General features: G+C 41.4%; 2 long non-coding RNA genes across 3 annotated transcripts in view; one reads left to right on the forward strand and one right to left on the reverse strand.

The window, feature by feature from the left end:
• Positions 1-11,056: 11,056 nt before the first annotated feature.
• The window catches only part of LOC119855473, a 109,380-nt gene continuing 93,178 nt past the window's right edge, over positions 11,057-27,258 (reverse strand). Inside the window, exons 7-8 of one of the 2 annotated variants that reach the window (XR_006281695.1) lie at positions 15,016-15,162; positions 11,057-11,415 (exon numbers count right to left, since the gene is read on the reverse strand). This is a non-coding gene — a long non-coding RNA (uncharacterized LOC119855473). Of the gene's footprint in view, positions 11,430-15,015; positions 15,163-27,258 lie in introns of both variants that reach the window. The other variant, XR_006281694.1, reaches the window with a different exon arrangement.
• LOC122460414 lies at positions 20,727-26,592 on the forward strand. Its single transcript, XR_006281699.1, has 2 exons — positions 20,727-20,790; positions 26,409-26,592. It is a non-coding gene; the product is annotated as an uncharacterized LOC122460414 (long non-coding RNA).

The raw sequence follows: 27,258 nt of genomic DNA on the forward strand, positions 1-27,258 counted from the left end.
CTAGGGCCTGCTTCTGCACCACTGAAGTCATGAGGAGTTTTTCCATTAACTTCAGTGGGTGCAGGGTCAAGCTCTGAAGGCTATATAATGCCATTGATCTATGAGAATGTTCATTGATTTAAATGGGAATTCTGTGCACAGAACAATGGCAGAATGGCCCTAAATGAAATGATCGGTACTTAATGACTATCAGCTACTGAGCAATGCTGCAAATTATTTGCAGAATAAACTCTTCCTTTGACTATGAATGTTTTCAGTGACTAACTTTGTATTACTGAATGTCATTTTGGGAGGTTGCAGGGTTCCTAAATATGAGGTTTATTAACTCTCTAGAAATGTGCCTGCATTTATGAAAAGGAAAATTATTCCAGCATCCCTTAGACAACCAGCCAAATGCAGTCTAGAGCTGATGCCAGTGTAGACACTAGCAAAGGGCCCCAGCAGCAGAAAGGCTGCTCAGGGAAATAGGTTTATCAGTACAAGGCACCCTTAGTGTACCTATTTGCAGATGCACAGCAGTGCCCCACAAGTGGGCTGTGTTGATTGAGGACAGGGTATTGTGGTGGGTTTTCCCAGGGTGCAACCTGAACTGTGGGACCACTGAGTTCTCTGTCCCACCAACCAGGGCTCTCTTTCACACTGTGATGCTGTTGCTAAGCCACAAACCTCTGTCAGGAATTGTATTTACACAGACATCCACAGGTAGGGACACACCCAACTGAGTTACATGAATGCTTCTCCCAGCCACTCATGAACTAACAATAGAGAGGCTCCAGCCAGTTCTCCCCAGCTCCTCAACCTTGTACCCCAGAGCTGTACTATCTTGCACTAGTCAGAAGCCTGACCAGAGTAAGTTCATTAAGTTCACCACCTCTACAAAGGAAAGTTCACCAGCCTTTGTAACCTGAGCAGATTACCCAAGCACTTCAACTAAAACACACTGTTTTAGGTAAAATATAAAACAGATTTATTAACTACAGAAAGATTGATTTTAAGTGATTATAAGCAGTGAGCGTAGAGATCAATGTTGGTTACCTAAGAAATAAAATAAATTTGCAGTCTAAGTTCAGTAACTAAACAGGATTTGAATCAAGCCATGTCTCACCAGGACAGTTAAAACAGGTCACAAATCTTCAATACACAGGCTGGAAGTCTCCTCCAGCCTGGGACCACCTCCCCAGTTCAAAGTCTTTGTCCTCCAGATGTGTTTCCAGGTGTTGAGTTGTGGGGAGAGTGAGGCCAAGTAATGATGCCACTTCCAGCTTGCTGGAAAGATCCTTTGCTATGATCTGGATCAAGCAGTCTCCTTTGCTATCTCTGAGAAGTGTCTATTGTATACAGTTCCTGGGATAGTCCTTTGGAGTGTAGATTCCTTTAATGGGACATCAGTGCATCTGGCTCCTCCACTGATGTACCTGAAAGTCTGGTTGTGGGTGTTCCCAACCTCACAACATATTTCAGTAACACATATATAGCCAAACTTCATAACTTCACATATAATGATAGCACATACAATCTAACAGGATATTATTGTTCCACGGATCAAGACCTTAAAAATGATACCTCACAAGGCATATTTTGAACAAAACATATCATAGTTATATGGCTGTGGTGAATATGGGGGTTCCAGGGTGCTATTTTGAGGCACAGAGTGCCACAAGTGTAATTAGGACAGCTGGGAACATGCTGTTTCAATGTATATTCACTGTTTCCTTTGTTGCTGCTGCTCCTGTGGAGTCTCTGGCAGAGATTAAAGGTGGCCACCCTAAGCAAAGGTTTGTATGGGACATTACCTTCTTCTACTCCTAACAGCTGACTGTCTGAAGATTGATGTCCTGATATTACTCCCATTGAAGTGAATGACAGAACCGCTGTTGGGTTCTGTGAGAGAATCGTGGGCCCTGATGCCTGCTTACCTTACTTATCCATTGCTTTTCATTCTGGGGGCATGACCCCCACCTGTGATAAACAGGCTTCCAAGGGTTGCAACCACCTTTCCTTTCTAATTAGGATGGAGTGGGATTCTATAACTTTCTTCTCTTGTTTCCTGGTGTCTTGGTATGGAAACCTGTGAACAGAGTTAATGGGACTAGTTTTGTAAATTGGTTTTGATCTTCAGGATTTTCCAAACTAAGGCTTGTTGTTTAAAAATATGGCTACCTCCACAGTTCTGAAAATAGTTCATAAACATGCACTAGTAAAGCAAGATTGTTTCTGCTGCTGCTGCCACATAGAAGACTCCCGTCCAGTGCCTCTTCTAGCATGATGAAGTGGGAAAGGATGACACATTATGCACAAAAAAATGTAAAGAGCAGCTTCTTAGTGAGAGAGGCATGGTTGAACACAGTACCTACTGGCTCAGCCAAGGGCAAGCTCTCTCTTTTTCCTCAGTAGCAACTGCCAAAAGGACTACAAGGATGCTGGTTTCTATATTCTCTGTGAGCCTAGCCATCAGAGTTTGCAAGTCAAAACACCCTGTTAACTAGGGCAACTTTTTGTATGATCTTTTCCAAACATTAGCATTGACATTATTTGTGTTTGCTTCAATTTCTTCAGGCATTAAAGGAGGGTAGCAGGGAGGGAAAGGACAGCAGAAGAGACAACCATAAACTGACAACGAACATTGCTGGCATTCATTATGTGTTTTTTTTCAAAGATAGGGAAGGTCAGCAAAATTTGTCTTTCAGTACTCCATTAGACTATTATGCAATAGAGCAATTAATTGGCGGATCATTGGCCTGTCATGTATAAAACTATTGGCTTCCACTTTTACCCTTCATTTTTAAAAAAAAATCTTTTGCTTGATATCTTTGTGTCCTTTTTAGTAATATTTCCTGCTGAGTTGCTCATCTTGGATTCTTTCCTGAATGTTCCACTGCTAGATATTTTCTAATTGATATAACGTTTGTCACAAAATATGCCAATAAATCAGTTAATCAATACAGCCCTAATTTGATCTCCTACTGATGTTTCATGGTGTTTTTAAAATAATTATTTTTGGGAGAACTGAAGCAGCAGCACATTTAGCCTTTAGTATAAGGAAGGGCTTTCAGTTATTTAACAGTGACCTTCAGTTGGTTGAAAGTAGTGTTCATGGACTCTCAGTAGCATCCCATCCAGTCTCTTAGCTGTAAGGATGGTGATTATTGTAGAGAACCAGCTGAAAAGCATACAGGTAATTCACTTCTTGAATATCATGATCATCTACCAAATACAACTGTTGACAAGCTGTAAACTGAGTGGGTGTAGCTCAAAAAACTGAAAGGCCTCTAGGGAGAAACTATAATTGCTGTTTTAGATTAAAACTAGCATAAGGAACAGGGATCTGTCCATGTGCATTTCAGAGGGGATAAAGGAGCAGAATGTAGCAGGTGTTATAAAGAGAAACAAACTTCCTTTTCATGCACTCAAGTATTCTACTAATTTAAATCCGACTTTAAATATTTCATAAAACAGACATTTTTATCACATATGATTGCATAGCAATCTGGTATTAATTAGTAACAATAAAAACATGGCCTGCAGCTATTCTAGTCTGGGTTGTGATCTTTTTTTGTGCTCTAGGTAAGTCACTTGGATGTGAAACTGAATATAAATAGGAACTATATGTAGTTTTGACGGTTGTTGCCACTGTTTTCTGAGTAGGTACTTAATCAATGTCCCAGCATTGTTCTACAGAGCACTCTGAAGAAGAAGGTTCAGGCCTAAATTCTATTGTCAGTTACATTGGTGTAAATCCAGAGTAACTACAATGGAATTACTCTGGTGGGACTGACAGCAGAATTTGCCTTACCACCTTTCAGAAGAAATATAAACTCAAGCCATAATTTCCTGTGGCTATAATATCCTGTGACCTTTTTAACAAGAGTAATAATGGTTAGCACCTAGCCATCTTGCAAATTGGGTAATTAATACTCACTATCTCAAATTCCCATTGTATTTTCAATTAGAGAAGCTAGTCTCCTTCCCCATGAAAATTGCTGTGTAGTGTGACTGGTACAAAACTGATGCTGCATTATACCAAGAGGTGGTAGCATATCAGTGGTGGGTAAGTTATCATATAAATAAAGTGTAGCATTTGGAAATCCTTCAGGATGAAAGGCAGTGTGTAAATGCAGGTTAGTATACACTGTTGCCATTTCAAAACATTGTTTTTTAATATCAAGTGTCTCAATGACCTATGTTAAAGAGAGTAACATAAGCTCCATAAAAATCTTCACCCAAACCATTAACAAAACCGTTTTTATTCTTTGTGTTTTGGTTAAGTTTAGCTCACTCCTTTCCAACCTTTGCACTCCTTAGTTTTGGCCACGATGTGAAGTGTAAATGTCAAAGTACCCCAAGCAAAGCTGTTCTTATGCTATTTCTGTACCAGGCAGTACTAGATGCAAAATTGTCAGTGTGATTTCTTGACCAAAAAAAATTCCCATAAATTTGGATCAGGTAGGTTGGTTACCTGAAGCAAACTCTGAGTTAGATGTTATGATCAGACAAGTGACACAGTAGAAATGGCACCTTGTGTAGTTTGGTTTTGTTTTGAAAGGATCTCAGATAGTTGGTTGCTGGTTAATCTGAAAACGAACAGAGCTCTCATATAGGATTATAGGATCTCAAACCTTGCAGGAAATATGAATATGAATGAATGGAAATGCAAACAGGATGACAGGTTCAAGAACCTTTTCCTACTGAGATTACTTACAATATGGCCTCATTTTTTAAGGAGTTTCCCTTTGACTCTCCAATTGATTGAAACTTCTTTGCTTTTTGCTTGTCTCCATTTTTTAGAAGATGAAATTACTGTGTCTGTTTGCTCCCAATGGACAAAAGCCTGAAGGGTGCATCTGCATAAAGCCCAGACATGGTAGAAATGCTGTATTCATGCTGCTATAGTCAGCCAGGCAGTAGAGAACCCCTGCAAGCAGACTCTGGCCCAGATCCACAACGGTACTTAGCTGTCTAAGTCCCTGTTTTGGCTCCACTGTGATCCACATAACTCCTGCAGGCTCCTACACCTACTCAGTGCCTAACTTTTCAAAGTAAACATGCCCTAGATGCTATTGTTTCTGCCTCTGGGCATGTCCTGCCTCCATCTAGATGCTTATTTCCCCTCTAAAGCCCAGAGCAATCCACGAACCAGGGAAGATAACTATTCAGGCTACCTAAGTTGCGTGCAGGGCCTGATCCAGTAAGTATCCAGAAGCCATATACAGGATAGGGTCTCATTTGAAATCCATCAGGAGAAGGCAGTTTCCACCTTCTAACTTGTATCCCAGTGGTTAGAGCACATGCCTGGAATGGGAGAGACTCAAGTTCAATTCCCCCACACTCTCTCTTCCCCCAAGGGAGAATTTGAACAAGCGTTTCCCATCTCTCAGGAGAGTGCTCTAACAACTGGGCTATGGGGTATTCTGATGCAGAGCTCCCTCAGTTTGGCATGTTGAAACTATTCCACTGTGGATAAATAACAAAAGAGGGACTGGACCCAGGGTCCCCCATCTCCCAGGTTGGTGCCCTAACTACTGGACTGTAGAGTCTCTCTCCAGCCCAGTGTCTGTTCCATTGTGGATAAATGCTTTCAATCATTGGGTCAGAGACCCAGTGAGAGGGAGTCCTACCCTCTGTGCCTTGGAGGAAATCTCCAGAGAGGCTCTTTGCAGTGTCACAGGGGTGGGAGTAAGTGATGTATGATGAGTGCATTAGCACCCAGTATGAATCCACAAACCCTCCATCAGAGGGGAGTAGCATCCTGCATCCATAACGCCATTCCATATCCCGAAGCAAATGGCTTAGAGCTGACTATGCAGGTTTGGAAACTGCTCTTTATGGAAAAATCCTGTACCAAAGGGCTGAAACCCATAATGTTCTATAGACATTTAATAAGAATTTGTAATATATATAATAAAGACTAAAAGAACTTATAGAGAATGATGTATAGTTTTCGAATCCTCCTATTGCTGGGATATAGTTCTCTGATAAACTCTATAGCAGGGGTGGGCAAACTATGGTCCATGGGCCGGATGCGGCCCATCAGAGCTTTGGATCCAGACTGTGGGATTGCCACCCCCATGGCGCTGTGGGTCCTGCACCGCTCCCAGAAGAGGCTGGCACCATGTCCCCGTGGCCCCTGGGGGAGGGAGTGCAGAGGGCGCCGCACACTGCCCTCACTTGTGGGTACCTCCCCCCCACAGCTCCCATTGGCCAGGAATGGGGAACCATGGCCAATGGGAGATTCGGGGGAGGTATCCATAGGCAAGGGCAGCATGTGGAGCCCTCTGCCCCCTCTCCCCCAGGGGCCGCAGGGCCGTGGGTCAGGCCATTTCTGGGAGCAGTGCAGGGCCAGGGCAGGCAGGGAGCCTGCCCTGGCCCTGGTGCATGCCACTGCCACCCTGGAGCCGCTCCAGGTAAGTGGCGCTGGACCAGAGCCCACACCCCAACTTTCTGCCCTGAGCTCCTGCCGCACCCTGCCTGCACCCCAACCCTGTCGCACCCTGCACCCCTCCTGCACCCCAATCCCTGCCCTGATCCCCTTTCTGCACTTTGCACCCCCTAATACACCCTGCACCCCTCCTCTGCCCCAACCCCTTGTCCTGCACTCCCTCCTGCATCCCAAGCCCCTGCCCCAGCCCTACATTCATGGCCCTGCATGCAATTTCCTACCCAGATGTGGGCCTTGGGCCAAAAAGTTTGCCCACCCCTGCTCTATAGGACAATTCAGAAAAACCTTGTGATAAGTCCCACACTGGCAATGAGAGGGTTAATGAAAGCTTACAGACCCAGTTTGCCTCACCCTGCTAAACCTACAGCAAATAGCAGGCATGGAGAGGGGAATTAAAAGGTGGAGTTCAGAGCTGCTCAGAAAGAAGAGCAGAGCTCAGCTTCTCTTTATGTGAGAAAACTCTGGTTGAATCCTGCTAGTGTCCTGAGCTAGCTTGCTGGCTGGCCTGCCACACCCCTGTTGGAAGTGACAAATAGACACACGGGGGGGAGGGCTTAGCACACACCTCTCTGATTGGGATGTCCCATTGGCCACCTAGGTGGCTCCCCACATGGTGTGCTGACTTTGTGGATCACAGTCTGGCTACAGCAACGCTACACACCAGTGTCGGTGGCATGTAGTGTACATTTAGCTACACACAGCAGTGAAAAGCCAGCTGTGACCACGCCATGGTGTGTAGCTACATGTGTCAGTGAAAGGCTCCAGCAGGGGGAAAAGGCTCTGCTTTCCCCGGGCTCCAACAGCAGGGAGCTGTAGACGCTTTCCTTCACTGCCTCCCTGGTGCCGGAGTCTTCCCATGCAGCAGGGAAAGGCTGCATCAGTGAGGAGGCAGGAGGACCCTATCCTGCTAAACATAACAGTGTAGATGGGGAGGCATGGCTTGGCTGTGTAGAGATACATGTAGAGTATACACTCAATTACATACCCACACCCTTCAGGCATGGCTTTACGCTCCTAAACTGAGTCTCATGTTCTACAGTGCTATTTTTTATACCTGTACAAAGGAGGCTACACAGGTATGAATGCTCTGCACCCCTGAAAAAAGCATGCAGTGTAGATGTACATTCAGAACTGATGAATTTAACCCAAAAAGTCCATGGCAGAGTTAGGAATGCAACCCAAATATCCTAAATGCCAGTTCCATACCTTATTCACAGGATCTTCCTCTCCATCCTCCGTTCCCCCCCACCCTCCCATCAATTGTCTCCTGCTAGCTACACTCCAGGGATGGGAGGAACTATTGGGAGGGATTTCAGAGTAGCAGCCCTGTTAGTCTGTATTCGCAAAAAGAAAAGGAGTACTTGTGGCACCTTAGAGACTAACAAATTTATTAGAGCATAAGCTTTCGTGAGCTACAGCTCACTTCATCGGATGCAGGCAGATATATGCAGCTGGCTCTATCCTGCCACACACATGTAGCCATATACACCTTTACTAAACCAAACCTGTAATGCTCAGTTTAGATTCAGTTACCAGAATGCTGGTGCTTCAGGAAGTGTCAGGTTCTCACCTCATCCATATAATTCTCCCAGCCCTATTCTGCATATTAGTTGATTTACAATTTAAACAATCTCTTAACTTAAGTCCACTTTTCTGTTAAGTGCTTTAGTTAAAGGGTGTGGAGCTGGATTTTCAAAGCTACCTAGAGGGTCCAATTCCCATTAATTTCTAGTGAGAATTGAGCATCAAAGACCTTTAGGTGGCTTTGAAAATCTCAGTCAGGATGATCAGCAAATTCATTTGTATAAAATCAAACTACTTTTTGTGTCAGTTGTCCCTAATAAAAGCACAGATATCCCACTCGTGACAAAAAGTTGTTTTTGAGGTATCATCAGATGTTGTGTAAAACTGGTCACTAAAGATCCATAACATATTTTATAGGAATTATTACATTTTTCCATACTTAGCCCCACCCTCCAATTCAGTACTTAGAAGATGGGTCTAACAAATCTTTATTAAGGCAAAACACTCAGCAAGTAATTTAAGTAATTAAATGCATCCGATGAAGTGAGCTGTAGCTCACGAAAGCTTATGCTCTAATAAATTTGTTAGTCTCTAAGGTGCCACAAGTACTCCTTTTCTTTTTGCAAGTAATTATCAGTTACTTACAAGTGGGAAGCTCATTGGGATGGTCTCTCACAGTTGCCTCCAGCATTGGACAATACACAGTTTCAGTTTCCTTTTATTAGGCTGCTCGTTTATAACTTTTGTTATCTTGTCTCATTTTCATACCAATTCTCCACCCCTGTAACTAACTCAAACTGCATGCTGTGTTGTTGCTTTTTTAGCTTTCTCGTTACTTTATCTTCTGTTTTCCCCACAAACATGATTCCTTTTCATTTTCTTACATATGTGCAACAATAAACATGATTACTCTGCAATTTCTCACATGTGCAACATCACTTACACGAAGCAAGTTTTAGGATGAGAAAAAAGTAATATTTTACCTAATTGTCAGATAAACAGATGAGACAATCCAGTTTGGTCTTACAGTAAAAATATGGTGCACGCTTGCAGACCACTACAGTGATTAATATCATTATGTAGGAAGTGTCATTTAGTGGTGACAGCTAGCAAATGGAAAACAAGACTTCTGGGTTCTATCCCAGACTCTGATACTGACTCACTGCAGTGACCTTCAGCTAGCCATTTAATATTTTTGTGCCTCAGTTTACTCGTTTGTAGAATAAAATATGTACCTCAAAGGGGATATGTAAGGCTTAGTATACTGTTTATAATGGAAAGGGCTTTAAGGTCCTTTTATGAAAGATGCTATGTAGAGTATAGCATTATCGACAGTAGTTTCTAAACACTTTCATTTTGTGAATCACTTCTTAAGGAAGATTCTTTCATAGATTACCTTTCCCCCAGTCCTGATTCCACGATTTCTCTCTGGCAACTATATAAAACCAAATCCTATTGGATTCTGTTAATTGTATTATATGGAGGACTTCAGCATTAGAGATAAAATTAATATAGGTTTTATCTTGTTATGCAGCCAGCACCATGAAATAGCAGTGACTGTCAGCACGTGCAATAAGCTGTAGTTAATTTTAATGTTTCAGAAGGTAGGAGTGAGGCATAGATTTAAACTGTGACTCCATGCTTTGACTTCCACAAGTTCCCCCATTTCCGTACAAATGATATGCTTTAATTCTGGAAAGGCAGCTGAAAGTGCAACAAATTGAGAGGAAGAACAGATTCATTTCAGCATTTGTTTATTGAATTATGTACTTGTTAAGACTTGTTTTGTTTTGTCAGTGTGTACCCTAATTGCGAAGTATTTCCTACAATTAACAATCCACGGGCTCTCATTGCAACTGCTAACTAATGTCAATACAGATGAACCCAGTCATCCCCTCAGCTTGGAGTCTTTGCAGGATACTGTACCATTTTGTTTTACTTCTATATACAGCTTGTATAGACCTAATGGATGCCTTGGTACATTTCCCCTCAGTCCATGCTTGAACTCCAGTAATGATACTGCCAGAAGATGACTACAAATCTTACTGATTATCTATGGGTTTTTAACCGACTCATTTATTTAGCGGTAAGCAAATGGGTTCAGATCTTGGTGTATGTATGTACACTGTATACAAACAAACTTTTAAAAGTATTACATAATTTTGAAAAATAACTATAGCCAAATCATCCCCTCAATGAGAATAAGCTGTATGAGACAAGAAACTCCATAATGTTTGACACCATCTGGAAAGGGCAGAGACTGCATCCCCTATCTGTAGATTGCCTGAGATCTTGAGATCTTGAGGATGATCTGCAAAAGGCATCCACACAAAGGCCCTGTGCATCTTTGCAGCCTTCCAGACCCTTATAGCCCTCTGCCAGCCCTTTAGCTGCATATCTCCAATGAAGCCGTGCTTTAAGACTTCCCCTCCAGCCAGTTGTCCCTGAAATCCCACACACTTATTTATTCCACAGCATATAGGGACACAACACCTAAGTGAACTCTAGCATTAATTTTGATGTAGAATTCCCACAGGCTTGTGTGATACAATGCCATGGAGAATATCCATTTCTTCAGCTGCACTCCCTCCCCCAATTGCCCATTCCCTCCTCACACCTGGATCCAGATCCCTGCAGAACCTTCAGTAAGGTCAGAAGAACCGGGAATAGTGCTGAAAAGGCAGCACTGTTCCATATCACAAGGCAACCACGAGGTTTTTTTTCCCCTTCCACATACAGAGGAGGAGGGGACAATTTGTCTCTCTCTATTTTAGTTACGGTTCCAAGTTATACATGGCCCCTAAGCTTAGATTGACGGATACAGGTGCAATATTTAGAATCCCTCAATTTTTATCTTGCAGAAAAATAGAATTAAACCATCTAAAAAACACAGATTACCTATTGGCCAACTATCAAAGTCCTCATCTTGTGGATGCGGGTAAAAATTAAGCAAGGGAGCAATTAAATCCATATAGTGACAATTTAGAGAGTACCATTAGATTAATCCAATGTAGGAGTATCCCTCCCTGCTCTGCCATAACATTTTGTAACAATTGTCATCTCACATTGCACAGTCATAATAACCAAAGGAGGAAATGAGATATGACCCTTTAGATTTAATAAAACTAGTAAGTTAGAAGTTAACATTTTTATTTATGATTTCACAAAACATATAATAAATCATCTTTCACAAATGTGAAGCAATAATTTCCACATACTTCTCCACTCCCTTCTAGTATTTTCATGGTGCTGATCAGTGTCCCTCCTGCTCTGAGAAACTCATTAGTATTCCTCCTGCTCTAAGGTGGTGAAGGTGGCCTCCAGGTCCATGGACAAGGGGCATCAGCCTGGATTCTAGGCCTTCTTTCCTCCCAGTAGCTCAGCAGTGTTTTTCTTTCCAGTTGCATGGTGGGAGCAGAGAGTCTCTGGGTTGTTGAACTTCTGTACCTTATATGCTTGATCCATCACCCTGAAAACAGAAAAATAACAGACATGTCTCTGAACTCTGCCTATCTCTTAATAGACCCTCCCTCCTGGGTTCCCTCCTCAATCTGCTAGTGATACTGACATTGGCCTTAAGTGGAAGTGCAAGAAATTAGACCCATGTCACATTACAGAGATCCAGATTTTGGTTAATGTTGTTTAATATTATGGTCTAAAAAAATGGTTTAGGCAAAATAGATATGAGGATGCTTAAAATGCAGCTTGTATCTATTACAGTGTCTTGGCAACAACAATAAACAAGTCTTTACACTGTAATCAAACCCAGTAGAAATACATTTTAAAAATATCTGGCCAAGCAGGATACATTTTTCCTCCTATCAATTCTAAATTATCCACACTAATCCCTATAAAATGGTCTTTTGAGATGACTAGAGCTGTGCTTTCCCAGCTGATGAAATAAAAAGCAGATGGGATGAGTGGAAATGCTGCAGATGTGACTGGTATTTCTGCCCGATCTGCCTTGTATTCATTCCTCTGAGAAAACACTAGCAGATAGATGCAAACTACAATTGTATATTGGGCTCTTGGAAATATCCCCTTTCATTCTGGATTATTAACACTACCAACGCTGACTACCGAGAGTTAGGTTTGAACTGTAAAGAGTAAATTATTCATGTGGAGCAAATTCTGCTCCTCCCCATTCCAAGGTGTGCTGGGTACTGCATACAGCAGAAATGGTGTGGGACTGTTAGTGAGATGCCTGCCCATGGCACTTGCACTCTTCAGAGTGCTTGGGATCCAATATCCTAGAATCATAGGAGTGGAAGGGACCTCGAGACGTCATCTAGTCCAGTCCCCTGCACTCATGGCAGAACTGAGTATTATCTAGACCATGCCAGACAGGTGTTTGTCTAACCCTCTCTTAAAAATCTCCAATGAGGGAGATTCCACAACATCCCTAGGCAATTTATTCCAGTGCTTAACCACCCTGACAGTTAGGAATTTTTTCCTAATGTCCAACTTAAACTTTCCTTGCCGCAATTTAAGCCTATTGCTTCTTGTCTGTCCTCAGAGGTTAAGAAGAACATTTTTTTTCTCCCGCCTCCTTGTAACAACCTTTTATGTACTTGGGAGCAAACATGTTGGGAGCAAAGGCATAGTTAGGCCTCACAGAAGCCTGCTGTGGTTTAACCCTTTTACAGCTTAAGCATAAGTAGTGTTGCACATGTGTAAGAAAGATGCAGAGCAATTATGTTTGTGAGGAAAACAGAAGATGCCAGCAACTACAGTAGGGTTGCCAAGTTTGGTTGGACGTATTCCTGGAGATTTCATCACATGACATAATCTTTAATTAAAGGTGAATCTTTAATACCTGGAGGCTCCAGGACAATCCTAGAGGGTTGCAATCCTAAACTACAAAGCTAAAACAGAACAGTTAGAGTTAGCACACACCTTGTATTGACAGGAGTGAAAAATTAATAGGGAAATGAAAGACTAATACATATTTATAAGAAAAGATAACAAAAAAGATATATATATCAGCCTAACAAAGGGAAGCTGAAACTGTGGATTGTCCACTGCTGAAGGTGACAGGTGAGTTCATCCTGATGCGCTTTCCACTTGTAAGTAACTGACCTCTACTTATAGGTGCTTTTTCTTAATAAATATTTGTTTGACATTCATCACTCGGCAGATGAGTCTATCTAATATAATTCTTCAGGAACTTCCTGCATGCAGCACAGAGGAAAGTTTGTGGGATAGGCTGAAGCATGTAAGCATGATTGGTATGCGACTGCATGGCGTTACTGGCCATCTCTGCCTGCAGAGGGGACATTCCAGCCACAGGGGCTATTACAGGCTATAGTCATGGCTTTGGGAAATGATTCCTTAGCTCCTTCCCCCAGAGATCTCCCCAGAGCACAGGCCAGTTTCTCAAGCTGTCTTCTTGGGCCAGACTTTGAGCTGCAGTGAAATAACAACAAAGACTCTCAGTCTCACCAAGAACAAGTATGAGGTAAAATATCAATATTTCCTCTGGTAAGAACCATGAGACGTGGTTTCTCCTTACATATTGCAATTATTTTTTATGTAGTAACACATTGACAAAAGGTACGGTATCCATATCTTCATCCAGCGTGTTCAGGATTCAGGCACTTTGTAAACATTAATAAATGAAGCCTTAACACATCCCTGTAAGGTAGATAAAATAGCCATTTTACTGATGGGTAAACTGAGACATAGTCCAGATGAGCTGGGTATAGACTCCAACCAGGCATCTTGACCACTATCTCCCAACTTTAAATAATAGACAATGCTGCCTCTCCTTTCTCCTGTCCTTCTGCCCCCATAAATTGCTCCAGAATTTGGCAGAATGAATATTTAAGGTTTGTTCAGTGATCTAAATTGGCTTGTCCCTTCTTTCATGGCTTTAACTCATGGATCGAAGCAGCCGGACTATGGAATTCTGATGCAAAGAGACTTGGCCTCAGGGATACACACATCTTGGCACAAATTATGTCTAGTACTAGAGGTCTCTTGTTTACCACCAGGTCTGACTGGTGAGATTGTTATTTACTGTATCTTCTACCTCAGTTTTACTTTGATGTATATTGAAAGCTTGTTTATCTATTTTATAGATACACTCTCTCTTTCTGGTATTATGATATCCAGCAGGATAACTAATAGACTTCAGTGTTTGGAATCATTCTGAATATATTACCTACAAGAAAGCCCTGGGGGGGCTGTTCCATGTCCTAGCAAAATACATTGATTTTAGTTATAACTTGGAGAAATTGTATCCAGTTCTACAAAACACATATATCTGTAGGAATCTCATTTTTGATTCATATTGTAGTGGCCTTTAAACTGATTATATAACAGAAAAAATATAATACATGAATATGATCTGTATAAAAATCCAATGTCCTGAGCATAAAGCAAGCATATGAAAATGGCATGAAATAGCTAAAAAGAAAAAAATGGGGGGAAAGTGATAGGGCTACAAAATGCTAAAAAAAAGTTTTAAAATCTATCAAATAACTTTCACACTTACATATGCACATAACATGCTCTGTGTAATTTTAGTTTGGTCGCAGAGGTATCCATATTTATTTAGCTATATGATCTTTGTGGACAGCAACAATTTCATATTTAATACTCAAATTTTAAATGAAGCCTTGCTGTAAATTTTACTTCTGAGGCATATTTGCAGTTATTTAAAGGAAAACTGCAGTGATTTTTTACAATTGCCTTTGATGGTTTCAGAAAAATCTGTGCAACTTAAGGAAAGGAAAAGCAATATTTTAAAAATACCTGAATTTTTAAAAAATTCTTTGTTATTAATTATGCAGCTGTGAGATCCCCGAGGATTCTCATTTTAATGATTAGGCAAATTTCCTTTTAGAATTATGACACATATCAAAATGTCTCAATTGTAGTATATGAAGGATTCATGTATCGTGTGCTGGGTAATAATACAAGAGAACTGCATGCTGGTAAAACTAAACTAGCTCTTTTATTAAGAGAATATTTACAAAGATGCTGCAGCGAGGGCTAGCATTCCAGCCATATACATAATGACTAACTTCTTGGTGCCTCTTCCAAACTCTTACCTTCTGCATCCTGTGCTCTTGCCTCTAAGTTCCCTGCAGGTTGCTACAGGGTGATCAGAGTTTCATCCAAAGACACAGGAAGCTGCAGCCAAAAATGGAGGGAATGTTTTGGATACCTGTAGAGAGCTGGATCTGGCAAATAAGGTGCTACATGAATTTACAAATGAAATGAAATGAAATCAAATAAAATAATTAAATAGAAAAAATGCAGAACATAAATAAAAAGAGTTATGGACTTTTCCTGATGCTCCATCTCCAGCTTCCTATTAAAAAGACAAGGAGGGTGAGGTTATTAATATCTTTCATTGGACTGACTTCTTTTTGTGAAAAGGACACATTTTTGAGCTACACAGAGCTCTTCAGGTGAAGAAGAGCTCTGTGTAGCTCAAAAGCTTGTCTCTTTCACTAACAGAAGTTGGTTCAATAAAAGATATTACTTCACCCACCTTTTCTCTCCAGCTTCCTCTGTCTGGCTGGAGCTCAGTCTTCTTAATATGTGTCATCAGCTAACTGGCTGCTTATTGTTTCCTTATGACTCCACAAAGAGTCCCATGTATTTCACTGGAATTAATCATATTGAGATTCATATTAAGATGCTACCCACTTTGATAACATCTTATTCTGCAAGTAGTCCCATTGATTTCTGTGCAGAGTAAACTCCTGCTTAGTTGGCAAACAGCTTGTTTAGTGTGTGGTTTCTCTGGTCAGTGAGTGCATTGAGTAATTTTGCCTGAAGGGGAATAAAGTTTTGGATTAAAGATTTTGTATAATATGGAATTAGAGATAGGCCAATACTGAAATCTCTAATCCAAACCCCTTTGATTTGTGTGTGTGTGTGTGTGTGTGCGGTGGGGGGTAGGTGGGGGGGGGGAGAATTCAAATCCAAATCCCCAGATTCAACCGGCACCGGCAGCTTTACTTTCTGAATGGATCCAAAAAGGGCCTTTTTCCTGGATTGGGTTTTGATGCAGCCAAAAGTCTCACGAAATGGGTAGCTCATAGAAAGAGGCTGATGATGTTGAATCTGAATCCAAACCCTAGCCCTGAGTCAATCTTGAATGTGAACCCTAGTCTATACTAAGAGAGGCAGGTAGGTGTTTGGATCTAAGTGGGATGTAACACTTTATTGTGGAGGTAGTGTACAGGGATATCCATGTCTTAAGAGGATTTTTTGATAATATGCCATTTGGTTCAATCTGGTAGATTTTGAAAAGTAAAATGTTGCTATTTATTACACCTACAGTAAACAGTGTTAATCTCTGTATGTACTATTGCCAAAATCTAGACACAAAACTGGAGGAAAAAATCTCTTCAGTCCCTTTGTACTAAAGAAAATAGCCACATAGACTTAAAATGGGAGAAATATGCTTATGAAGGGAGCCAGGAAAGGCTAAAGGACACCTTGACTCCTCTTGTCCTAAAGCCAGTCCCTGCACTGTACTGCAGGGGCACTGTCACCAAAAAAAAAAAAAAAAAAATCTGGTTGTTCTAGTCCACTGACTACTCAGAGGAACAGAGGTGGATTCTCCAATGGCTTACAAGTGACTAGCACAGTACTGCTGCCTCCTGGCATGTTTTGCAGCTGACCAAGTCATTCTGATTCTTAGTGAAAGTTATTCCCATGAAAGCAACCAAAACTGCTAGTCTGATTCTTTTTTTAATGAAAGTTTCCATGGTCTAATGGGGACATTAATATAAAAGACAGCCAGAGCCAGGGATCAAATTAATTCCAGGCAGGGTTGGTTTAACATGCCAGGGCTGTGATGGAGGTAAAGATAATTTTCTTTTCTGTCATAGCAGTATCAATCAGCAGAACCGTTCCAGGTAGGAGATTGCCTAGTAAATCCAGCCTGCCTCACCTCAGAAATAGAAGCGAGTGTTTCTTGTTTTAAATATTTTCCAATTTGGGATAAAAGTTGTTCAGCCCTGAATAACTGAACTGCTTCTGTGGTAGAAGATTCACGGGTGAGAGTCAGGGCAGATGCAGTGTTAAATCTCAGATGGTTTTTGCTCACCAAAATTCAGACTTCCTTGAGATGAATGGGGTATGGAGAGGTGAATTCTCATCTTTATTACTAGTATCTGGCTGGAGACAGCTTTAGATTGACTTATGTTACGATGGCTGCATCATTACAATGAAGGGTAGAGATTTAGGGCCAAAGAGTTTCATCCCCGAAACAGTGTCCGCTTCTGGAAATTTTTGCCAAATTTTATTTTAAAATGAAACTTTAGAATTTATAGACTATTTAGAATACAGCAGAAATAGTTGAGAGTCCCTGTCTCATGATCCTTAATTTTTACCCATGCATGCTTATTTCCTATTCCTAATGTTAAGGTAAAATAACTCTCCTGAGGATTTGCTTTGCATATCAGTGTGACAGTTTTTTTCCCCTCATGTAGAGCCTAGTTCTGTAAAGAATGAAGCCTGTGAGTTTTCCATTGACTTCAGTGTGTGTTAGGGCCCAGTATCAGGATCCTGGGCGAATGTAAGCGGGACTAGTGGCAGGAACAAACACCAAGGTTTGGAGTCAGTATAAAGGTCAATGATCAGGCTAAAGGGCAGAGCTGGACAGGTAGGGGATCAGGCTACAAGTCAATACTAGGTATCAGGGTCCATGTGGATATTCCGGGGTTCAAGTGGGAGTCAAGGTTCAAGTTAGAGCTGAGGTCAATACCAGGAGTTCAGGAACAGAGAATGCAGGGTGGTCGTGGCAGCTAGCTAGTGATCCGTGTTGTTGCATGGACACTTCCTGAAATACCCCTTGGGTTTATATAGGGCAGGGAATTAACCAGGCACCATAAGGCTGCAGTTTGTTGAACCCCTTGAGATGGGACTTCCTGTGGTCTGTGCCCCCAGCAGATTGTGGGTAGGGGAGCATGAGTTGGTTACAATTGCTGCTGGGTAGCAGTGTGGAGGTGTTAGGTGCCTGTCAATTCTGCAGGCCTGGGTTTGAGACTCACCCGGCTTTACAGACAGATCCTCAAAGGTAATTAGGCACCTAGTTCTCCATAAAATCTATGAGGCCCAGTCCTGCATGAAGCAAAGCACAGCCCCTTCAACTGTCATTGGCTGGTGTAAGGCACTGCCCACCTTGCAAGATTTGTCTGCATTTTAATTTGAATGCAATATGTGCCTCCTGTTCTGAACTGTTGTGTACGGTTTAACAGAGCCCGGTAAGAGTTGCCACTTTCCATCCCAGGGACACCTCATTTTTCACAATGGATGAATTGAGTCCTGTATATGTTAAGTTGGTGATGTGCTTTGGGATCCTGTTGGATGAAAGGCACTATACTTTATCAATGTAAGTTATTGCTGTTGGGTTACAGTTTCCAATGGGTGTGTGAATTCAGTAATTTTCATACTCCAAAGGGTCACTTGGGTGCCTACCTGGCCATATACATCATGGTATGGAAGAGGCATAAAGTCAGAAATGAGCAACTCAGTGGGAAACTGAATGAAAACACAGGAAAGTAGCTTGGGTGGAGAGTAGAGAAAGCAAAACTGTGCACTGTGTATACACTGATGTTGAGCTTGGTGCTGTACAAGATACAACTAAAGACATAGGATGAAATCCTGGCCCTGCTGAGGTGAACGACAAAGCTCCCACTGACTTCAGTAAGGCCAGGATTTCACCTTGCAGGACACACTTTTATTTTTAATTGGGATAGTGGCGAAACAGGCTAGCATTTTCAGAAGTGGCCTTTTGAGAAAGATTTCAGCGCAAGGAGGGAGGGAGCCTGGCACACTGGGATGGGCAGGTTCTATTAGGAACAGGGGATGGCGTGGAAGAAGGCACAAGCATAGGAGTGGGAGAGGTGAACAGTCAGAATGATGAATCTGGAGATCACTGAGTGTCTACTAAAGATACAGAAAACAGTCATGGAGGAAATCACGCGAGAGATTTTTCTGTCCCACTTATGTAACATTTAGCAAAACACGGACATTGGTCTTATTGTGTAAGAGACACGCCTTGCAATAGGCAGTTCTTGTGAACGTGCTGAGATCGACTGACACGGGAGTTTCTTAGGGCTTCACAGCTTCAGGGTGAGATGAAATGATCCTTTCACTGAACTGCCTTGGTATCCCATCATGAAAAAATCACTGTGTTCAGGGTTGAATAAATCCAGCATAATTATTTTGTAAAGATACAAGACTACATGCAGCTTGCTAATGCTGAAAACAGAGCATCTCCTGATATTCGTGCATTACGTAGACAATGATTTTGTACTGAAAGCACAGACTTCAGACTGTTCATTTATCCTTTTGGTTTCTCTCAGTAATATTTTTACTACTGCTCCAGCCCACTTCCATCACACAGACTGGTGATGCAAGATAGGTGGAACAGATAGAAGCAAATCATTATAACTTATCTTGCAAGTATTTATGATAAATAAATAATAAATGCTACTCAGTTTTTCACTTCTGTTATTAGCTGAGTTTTGTTAATAAGGCTGAGAACGTTCATAATTACTATGTTGAACATTACAGATGAAGTAACAAGGCAGTGTGTAATCATTACGCATCAATATAATATGAATTCATTCAACTTTGCTAGATAAACAAATTAAATATGAATGGAGTGTTTGATTCTGGACCCTCTGTTTGCTTTTAAAAACCTAAGGGCTGTCTCATAGTATGGGATCAATGTCAGACATAGAACAGAAGAACTATGTGGGGAATGACATTCAGTGATTTATAGATGGTTGAACAAATAGCATATAGTGGCTTAATTTTTCTGCAATGTCCCCAATTTGCACAATTTTCTACCAGCTTTTCTTCCCTCTAACAGGTTATCATATTATTAGACGTTTCACTATGTGCACAACTCCCAGTGATTTCACAACTGGGCCCTTGTGTTCAGCTTGACGGGAAATGTGATTTTTTCCCCCCAACAAAAGAACCATAAAACTTTTGACTTACTATGAATATTATCTGCAATTTCAGTTGCATGCAATATTCTATTTCACTTCCTGTCTTAAACTGTAGGATAGCATTGCAGGGTGCTGCAAAAATTGCACCAAGTTCCATCCAAGGGGAACATAAAATGGAGCAATGAGTGAAGTGATGTAAAGTTAGTAAACATTCTGCAATCTTACAGAATGCAAAGGTCTGCTCTTAATAAATATAAAATAATTATTGGGTCAGACTTTGAGTTGTGTGTACCTAATACTTGCATACATATTCCATGATTGTATACATGAATCATGTATTTTGCTTGCATGTGCACAGAAGCACAGGGACTGTGTCTGTGACTGGCCCTTGTGCCCTATGCCAGCCCATACTAGCCATGCTGGTCAGTCACAGTCTGGCCCAAATTGTAGCTGGGCTTTCAGAAGTAAAAGGTTTAAAGTCTATATTGGTCGGAATGAATTATTTTCTCCTCTTTTCTTTGTTTTGGGAGGACTGTGAAGAAGACTGATGTTCAAGGATTGCTTGAGTTCTGACGACAAAAGGATGTGTTATTGCAGCACCACTGGTAATTCAAAAATTGCCTAGGGGATGATGGCTATTTATTGACCAGCCAGTGGGAAGGGAACTGAAATACAAACTCTTTAAGTTTCTGAAAATGAGTCTCTGAACACGGCAAGCATGTAACCATAGTTATGCTTAACAGTGAGTTGACTGATATTATGGATTGCATTCTTTATGCAGCAGTAACTTGGTTTTTAGAAAATCAATTTTAGATGACCACTCTTAACTATGTACTTACAGAGTCACCTACACTGAAGACCTGAGCAGTAGTAACAAATTTATCGTCACTTCCCCCATGTAAGGTAGGGAAGTATTGTCATCACCATTCTACATATAAGGAACTGAGGCACAAAGAGATTCAACCAACATGCTCAAAGTTACCCAGGGAGTCTGTGACAGAGCTAGGAACAGATCTCTGGAGTCCCCATTGGGTGCCTCAACCACAAGACTATCCTTCCTCTATGCTCAGTTTACTTCCAGTATGGGCCTTTGAAGCTCTATATATTTTGGGATTACAATAGCTTCATTAATTGCCCACTGCATGAGAAAATGATTAAGCTACAGGTTTATGCTTCAATACTTCCAGGTACTTAAAGCAGTCTAGAGGAAGGGGTCTTTTCAAAGCGTGTTCCTAAAGTATATATGTGCTTGTGTATCAAGTAGCCTTGTTAATGTTTCCTTTTGAAAGGCCTTGCTCTGCAGAGTGACACTGGGATTTAGTGGCAAGGGGCCAGATTTGAAAAGAATTTAGGCACCTAAAGATACAGGTGGGTTCTTCTGAAAAACCCACTAGGTGCTGCCTCTTTAGGCACTTCCGAAATACCTTTGAAAATCTGGCTGTTGCTCTCTTTCTATCTTGGCAATTTTGGATAAACTGCTCACCATTGCGCTTGCACTGATGTATCTCCCCAGTGCTATCAGCCATGGGAGCTCTGGTGTACAGTGCCCAGAGCCATTCCCCGCACCGTGTTGTCTGATGTTGTCTGGTATGAATGTATCAAGTTTCTAAGGCGAATACAAAATTCACTTTATAAGTGCAATTCTGCAGTGTTTGTTTAGAATTTGCTGTATCAGCAAATACTTCCCGCCAGCAAACTTCTTCACTAGGATAATTATGGGAAGGGTAGGCAAAAGGGATGTGAACATGGGTGACCGACTGACATCCGTTCAAAAATTAAAATTAGTATTTAAGAATGCTTTTCTATGGTATTCACCTATGCAAGAGGATCATCAAATTAATTTGTGGGACAAACTCTCTGAAAAGCTTTGCCAGTCAGGCGTGGCCTCCTTTATATCTGCGGGGATAAGAGGGGAATTTTAAGATGCATGTCTTATTATGAGAAACGTGTACATATGTTTCACAAGCTGCATAGGCAAACCATAATGAGATGGCACAAACTTTTAAGCTCTGATCCAGAGTTCATTGAAATCAATGGGAGACTTTCCATGAACTTCAGTGGGCCTTGGATCAGGACCCAAATGATTAAATATGAATGTACTTGAACTGGAGACAAGCTGCTATGTCTTTTCCTACAATGATCCACATTCCAGTGAGATCACATATATCAATTAGCATTGCAAAAGGCCCTAACGTATTTCTAGTTTCTGACCAGCCACCTCCTTCCTACCGCAGACCTTGCTGAATAGCCCCTGGTACATCCTCTGTGGAAGACATTATTACAAATTCTTTTGCTGGTTTTTACACTTTTACAATGGTTTTCCAATCATTGGCTAGGCCCTCCACATTTATTAGATCATTAAAATATATTCCCTGTCACCTTGATCAATCAGTTCATCAGCCCTCACAGAGAGAGCGCCGTTCACAACACGACATTCTAGCCAGTCCTTCGGCCACCCACTGGCCAGGCTGTCAGAGGTACCAGACACCCGATCAGTAGAGTGCATTGCAGCGCAGAACCCCTGAGCAAGCTGCCAGCCTCAGCCTCCCAAGTAGCTGGGATTACAGGCACATGCCACTGTGTCCAGTGTCTATATTCCCTGTAGCTGATGATAAATCCCATGTGCTGTTCATTTTTTTGAAACAATGCTTGATTGTCTTCTATTGTTAAATATTTTCAATCTGCCCATTTTGAATGATGAAGGCAAATAAGGATAATTATATAGAGTTATAGATCTTGTTCGCCCTCTTCTTTTCTGCGGTCTTTCCAGAGAACATTGCAACTGTATCTTTTCCTTTGAATTTTGATTTGTTTCAGTTTTTCTTGAATGTTTTATAGTATAACATTGACTCTATTTGTCGGAGTGCTTTCAGAGACGCTTTACAAAATATCTGTACAGTATTTTAAAACTTGCTAGACCTGATGCCAGGTTGTAATTAGCTCTAGCATCTACATTTCTGAATGAACAGCTGTGATGTCTTTTCTAGCACACAGTTCCTTATAGGTTATAATTCCAACTCAGCTTTACAATTAAATGTGTAAACCTCTGTATATTTCAATTAAAATAAACATAATACAATACTCTGGATTGCTACACTACCTTACATTTGATCTCAGGCCATGCCACGGATATGCAAATAATAAACAATATTTATACAGCCTGGTTACATCAAACAAGTTGGGCTCCTGTTGTGAAAGACACTGTATAGACACATAGTAATAGACAGCCCCGGCCCTGAAAAGCTTATAGAAAAAATGTTGGAGGGAACACAGGCAGAGAGACTTTAGCCAAAGTTCTGTGCCTATATCACAGAGCAGAGCCAGGAATAGAAGTGAAGTCTCCCAAGTGCGAGATCAATGCCTTTTTGCTAGACCACACTACCTCATCTAATATTGCTTAACCTACGCTACATCCCTGTAAAGAAGGGAAGTGTTATTTTCATTTTACATATGTGGAAACAGAAGTACCAAAAGGCTCAATACCTTTCCTAAAGTCACACAGGAAATCTGTGACAGAGCTGGGAACAGAATCCAAATCTTGTGTTCTAACCATTTCATCATAAGAGGCTCTCTATGATTTTTATTTTTTAATGTTTCTAGTCAACCCAGAAGTACCACAAGAATAGATTTTTTGCATAGTAGTTTGCAAACCATCCATGCATATGGTTCGGGTGCATGTTAAAATCTAAAGTGAGTCACAAATATGTTTGTTTACCTACTTAATTTTAAATCTTTAGCTCCTTGAAGGGTCTGTTTGCAGACAAGCAACAATGGGGAAATGAGGACTTTAAGCCCTGTAAGAAAGGAGGGGAAGGTAGGGAGAGAGCTTAAAGATAACTCACATTTTGACAGAATTCTTGTAGGTAAATTGTGTGGTTTTCCCTTACGAGAATTCCTTCATCCATTATTTATAAACACATCACAAAATACACATAGGCCAATTTACAAGCACTAACATTTATATTCATATCTGAAAAGGGACATCTTCTAAAATAACAAAATGGGCAATTGTGCGTCAGTTTCTCTTCACACTAGTTGGATATAAACAGGTGTACTGAGTTGAATTGCACCTGAATATGTAATTTACCAATGGCCCAATTCTGCAAGGTGCTGCGGAGCCCCCAGAGCTGGCAGGCCATATGGAGGGAGCATCCCATAGCCCCTTAAAAGAGGTAGCAGTAGATTTGCTCCCTCTGCATGCAGAGAGGTTCCAAGAGACGCTCTCCTAGAGATCCTGCCAGTGCAGCTCTGTACTTCCCTCAGTGCAAAGCTGGGGCTCTAAGGGACAAATGAGCCATTGGGCCCTAGTCTTGCCATCAGATCCATGTCGGAACAAGCATCCACCTGCGTGGATATCAGCTGAAGGCAGTGAGTACCCACATTGTCACACGGGGCCACACACATGGTTCCGTTTGCAGGATCCAGCCTTAACTTGAACTTAGAAACTGAAAAAGACACCTTTACATGCCATGGGGCATGTAAAAAAAAATCTGAAAATGTCCCTTTATTTTATTTAGTTTTAAAATTAAAGTTAGTGCTTGAGAAAGACAGAGCACATTGAGGACTAAACAGGGGACAACCTGGGCACTGGCAATGTAAGCTTCCCCTGACAAAATGTCTTGATCCTCGCCTGGAGGGATCACCTCTGGGGCTAAGAGGGTATTTCAGTCTCCGTGACTATTCATTCATTGGTCTCTCTACTGACACATGCCAGCTAAGGACGGCAGTTAGGGCCAACCTGCACCAGCTGTCCACTAGGAACAAGACTGTGATCATTGTTCCATTTCACAGAACTTATTACAAGTTAATAAGTCAAGGAACTTATTACAAGTTAACTTTTACAGTATTATCATTCCCCCTAGATTTCACCAAGGTATTGTACTTGACAAAAGGACCTTTAATTTCCATGGGCTTTTCTATGTATTTGATACAGAACGACTAGGATGCAATGCAGGTTAGCAGCTGTTCTCGATCAGACTGCCTCTGATTACTAACCAGAATAATATGAGATATAAAGAGAGTCCCATTCCACTCCCTCCCATCCTGTTCCTCCAGAAAATGCTTGCCTCTTAGGTAAAGGAAGCAAGTTATCATTTAAGAAATTAAAATAAAGCACTGTCATGCTACGGTTATTGGCAGTAAACAAAAATAATTGTGTTTTTCCTGTGGTAATCAGAGATAGGAAAGATCTACAGCTTTAGGCCATCTTGTCCTTTATCCTGCAAATGCAAGAGAGTTGCCTACTACCACTTCCTTTGGATAAATACAGAATTCAAACTCACTGCCTTTGAAATATCAGGGAGACATCACACTCTGACTATAGGGCTTTACTGGTGTGAAACTGGCCACAGGGCTCTCCTACTGAAGAGTGGAGGTTGACAGATGGGATGTAGAAATGTCATATTAATACAGAAAAGACGTAAGCCCAAATTTCATTAATTACTGGTGGCTCAGTTTGGGGTGCTCTGTATGAGAGACACCCAAAAACAGTGGACACCTTAACTTTCACAAGGGCAAAGCAATCCTATGTTTCCCCTTAGTTCTGGTTCATTATGCCCATGTCTTGAACTGATTTCAGTGGCATGCCATGTGATAAAAGACAGATTATCCATGCCATCAATGAGTGGATGTACATGGGCAGAGTGGGAAAGGGGCATATCGCATGCTGCGTTGGAGGTGTCTGTCTCCCCTTCAAATCTTGCCCCTTTATGCAGAACAGTAGTATGGATTAGGCTGCCAGGGAACCCTCCTCACTTGTGGCATGACAGACAGATTTTGCACCCAAAGAAAGGTCTTAAGTGCAGTGACTTTCAGCTCTCTGTACTGAAAGCATTTCTAAAGCCAGGGGACAAATACGGCTATCACTTTTTATGGAGGGTCTGGAAGCTTCCTTGGGCTTGACTCCAGCCATTCCTGTGAACCTCATGAGAATAACTGTTCTTCACAGTTAGTAATTATTTGTATGTCAAGAGCTCCTAGAGGCCCCAACTGAGATCAGAGTACACACTGAGCACAGTGAGGCAATCTCAGCTCATGAGTGTAGTCTGCCTTGTCTATTCAGATTGTCAGAGTGAGAGGGGAAGCACAGGTACAAAGAGGTGAAGTGACTAACCTAGGTCACATAGCAGCTCAGTGCCAGAGGCAGGAACAGAAGCCACATCTCCTGAGTCCCAGTGCAGAGCCCTATCTACTAGACATTTATGCTACATACTATAGTCTATAGTAACAGTAAAAAACAAAACTAAGCTTACTGCAATCTATAGTATTCTTGACACTGGCAGTAGTGCTTTGATTAAGGAAATAATTTCCCTGATTATGGGAGACAGCAATATTCTCTCAGTGCTTTCATTACATCTCAAGTCTGTTACACATAAAAGTACAGTAAGTTCTTGTTGTTTTCAACATTTCATAGCAAGCCACTGCACACATTGTTTGCATTAATTTAGCCTTAAAAGTATTGTTCACATGCCAAGAGTGAGAGTTGTGGGAGGGGAATGAAGTGATGGCTTTTTCCTTTACAGAAGCCTTGGGGCTGAGCTGTATAAACATGATAGAAGCATTTCTTGTTCGAAGATCTGACAGCCCAACTCCTGATCGCTTAAAGTACTGGGGGGTATCTGCTCTTCAGCACATGTGACCTCGTTTCACTTCCGGCTATAACGAACAAGGATGATCTATGGTAGCTTTGTGCTAAGCCACACTTTACAAAAAAATCTGGAGGCAAAAGGCCAGAGTGACATCAAGGCAATACTGTACAATGTGTGGATTCCCATGAATGGCTATCTCCTTCTGCCAGTCCATGGCTGTACCTTTCCCTCTTTGTTACTTAATTTCTATCCACTTGTCTCAAATACAGAAAATTATCTGTTTCAAATAATTGTCAAAAAGTTTATCAGCTGCTCTCAGCATGTGCCACTTATTGGTGTGTAAATTACCAATTGCAAATGTGGTGTTGTAAAATTACACTTGTTTCTCTACTTTTCTTTTTCACACCAAAACTCATTAACAAATTGATAGAGCTGGTTGAGAGTGTAACAGAGTAAGTCAAATCCCAGCACTTTGTCCTGTTAACAGATGAACCAAAAAGGTGTTGAGGTGTCTGCTAAACTAATGAGGTAATGTGAAAGAATAGGAATAATGGGATTTGAGCAGTGAGGGGTGGTTTGTTTCTCTGTGTTGCCTAGCCTATGACTGTCCTTGTAAATGAACTTGTTTTTCCTATTTCATTCACTACACAGTTGTTTTAGGTTGGTTTAGTTCCCAAGTGGTTTGTTTCCTTTTTTTTAAGACAACATATTGTACATGAATGATATTGAACAAACGATGACTGCAATACAAGACACAGTATGCCTGTTATTTTCTAGTACCAAC

This window comes from Dermochelys coriacea, chromosome 5, assembly GCF_009764565.3.
Source record: "Dermochelys coriacea isolate rDerCor1 chromosome 5, rDerCor1.pri.v4, whole genome shotgun sequence".
Lineage (NCBI taxonomy): Eukaryota > Metazoa > Chordata > Testudines > Dermochelyidae > Dermochelys > Dermochelys coriacea.